Genomic DNA, 2,676 nt, shown 5'->3' with positions numbered 1-2,676 from the left:
CACATCAATTATTTGTTCGTGAAACCATAAAATTAATGTCAACCTTACCTTTGAGTTTACACACTCGATCTAAGCTACATATGTTTTCATTATTTTGATTGATCTCCTTTAAATTGAGACACCATATTTAGTCAACACCGACATTTTATTTGCTATCGTTACCATTTCTTCCTCTATTCACGTGTTAATTAAGGAACAAAAACTGGTTTTTAGAGAACAAACAAATATTCACCACTTGTTACAAATATTTATAGAGAGATAAAAACCTACTTTTCGCTCAATGATCTAAATTTAACAACGAAAATTGCTATAAAATGGTCTTCCCTCGTTTTCTCATACGATAAAGCCATAAGGGAAAAAAGTAGGCTTAATTACTAAAAGATAAAACTAAAAAATGGCAAAAACCATTACGATTGTTTTCTTTATGTCCATTGTTGTGGTGGGATCACTGCAATTCTCTAAGGCACACATGACCGCTGAAAGGGATGCTGAGATTGAGAGGAAATCTAATACTTTGTTTAACGAAATATCCAATCTAGAGCCTCAATACAAATCATGTGTAGAAACGTGCAAGAAAACATGCACGACAAAAGGCGTTGCTAACGATTTGTGTGATCCTATATGTGATAAAGATTGCATGAAAAATGAAGTTGTTGGTATTGTCTTCAATCTCTGGAGAAATGGTTTTTTTTTTTTTTTTTTGTTATATCAAGACAATAGTTAATTTTATTGTGTGTGGTCAGTTTTAGTTGCGAGGCAAAAATTTCATGTGTCAAAATTTAACGAAAATTAAATTTAGTTGTTTATTTCTTCCAACTTTTATTTCTTTTAATCTTTTTTTGTTTTCTTGTGTGAGATTTTGATTTTTTATGTGTTTGTACTGCAGAAAAACTCAAGTCCAAACTAGGCGCTTGATAATTGACCAGGAATTTAAAGTTGACAGCTGGAAAATGGTGGGATCAACTATAAATGATTTGATTAATTAACATTTTAGAAAGGAAAATCTAAATTCCCTTTCATTTTCTTCATTCAATATAATTTGTTGTTTCTTTATACAAAGGTTCTACCTTATGTGTCGTTGGGTGCTTCTTTCGTCATTATTTTCAACAACGAGATCAATAAAGTTTATTTACGCCTTTTGTGTTTATTCACATAATTATTTATGCGTTTTACATTTATCATATAATCCTACCGTGTAGAAGAAATTTTGTGAATATATCACATTATTATTCAAGTTGCGAGCAGTTTTGTCACATGTGTGTTTGGTCAATCTCCCTCGGTAGTTTTTGATATATTATAAAAGAGATGAAGTTTGTGGTTATAGATATGTTTTATTGCTTTTTTTTATAATTACAATTATGAGATAAGTTTATTTTGAATTGGTATTTCAGATTGTCAAGAGAAAAATTGTGTTTGGATGGAAAAAAAAAGAAGAGAAAATGGAGAGGAGGAGATGGGTTGAGAAAATTAGGAAATTGGTGAGGAATATATGAAGGGAGAAATTTAGAAAAAATTGAACAGGTAGGGTTAAGAATTCATTAGTTTATTTATGGGGGTTTTGCAAAAAAATGTATCATCAAACAAGACATCTCTTCAATAATATATTAGGATCAAATGCTAAGAGGAATTTAGAAGAAGATGAGTTAATGGCGGACAATGAAGGAGCAGAGGTTTGTTTATATTTTAGATTTGATTTTCATGTTTTTGTTTTAAAATGAATTCATTAATCAAAATTAAATTATTTTAACACTGTAAATTAGAGCTTGTTTGTGGGTATATACTGATGGTGAATGGGAAAAATAGAGAGGAATGAGAGAGAAAGTGAGTGGTTTGACATTGAAGGTAGAGAAAGTGATAAAAGAGTTTAAAAGAGAATTCTATACTTAATTATAATCTTCAGACTCATAACCGCATTGAGTGCGTCTCATACACACTCATCCAAGCTAGTCTAGAGTCTCAATAAGAGTTTATATCCAAACAAGGAATTTAGTTACAGAGGAATTACAGTCCACTAAGAGATCTCTCAAATACATGCCATAATTTTACAATCGCTACTTCTAACCACCCCATGCTGCAATATATATAAAACTTAAGTATATACATTGAAACTGTTTTTCTCTATTTCTTTTAGAATTAAAGCTCGTAAACATACTCTAACAACTGTTTAAATAAGGAATCGATAATGAATTAATAATTGAAACGTCACTATCACATATTACGATAAATCGCAAGTATTTGCCAACAAACCAGTACCATATGAGGGTCGGCCATAGCAGAGCGCCTAAATATACGGTCGAGATAATAATAGCTCGCAAACGATCAAGAAAAATCACGTGGCAAAACAAGCTCGAGTACATTTAGTACTTGCCACAATAGCGACATCCATCCAACCAACCATGGTAGAATACTAAATACACGACCGATAATAGCTCACACGATATCCATATCCACAAATAAACACGCGACTAGACTAAGCTCACGCATATTTAGTATCTGCCACAGTAGCAACCTGCATCCAATCCAAGCATGATAGAATACTAAATACACGGTCGAGAATAGTTCACACGCGATCCATATCGACAGGAAAACACGTGGTCAAACTGAGCTCATGCATACTTAGTACCTACCGTAGTAGCAACCCCCATATCTACGCTCCTATGTGCACATAGAGCCATC

The 2,676-nt window shown here is 32.5% G+C and overlaps 1 long non-coding RNA gene across 1 annotated transcript; it reads left to right on the top strand.

Moving 5' to 3' along the window:
- The first annotated feature begins 329 nt into the window (after positions 1-329).
- Positions 330-1,140, top strand: LOC116406120. Its single transcript, XR_004219157.1, has 2 exons — positions 330-656; positions 887-1,140. It is a non-coding gene; the product is annotated as an uncharacterized LOC116406120 (long non-coding RNA).
- Positions 1,141-2,676: the final 1,536 nt, after the last annotated feature.

The sequence above is a fragment of the Cucumis sativus genome, unplaced genomic scaffold (genome assembly GCF_000004075.3).
Source record: "Cucumis sativus cultivar 9930 unplaced genomic scaffold, Cucumber_9930_V3 scaffold66, whole genome shotgun sequence".
In the NCBI taxonomy this organism is placed as follows: domain Eukaryota; kingdom Viridiplantae; phylum Streptophyta; class Magnoliopsida; order Cucurbitales; family Cucurbitaceae; genus Cucumis; species Cucumis sativus.
Note: the sequence above shows the minus strand (reverse complement) of the source record. Positions and strands in the feature narration are given on the sequence as shown.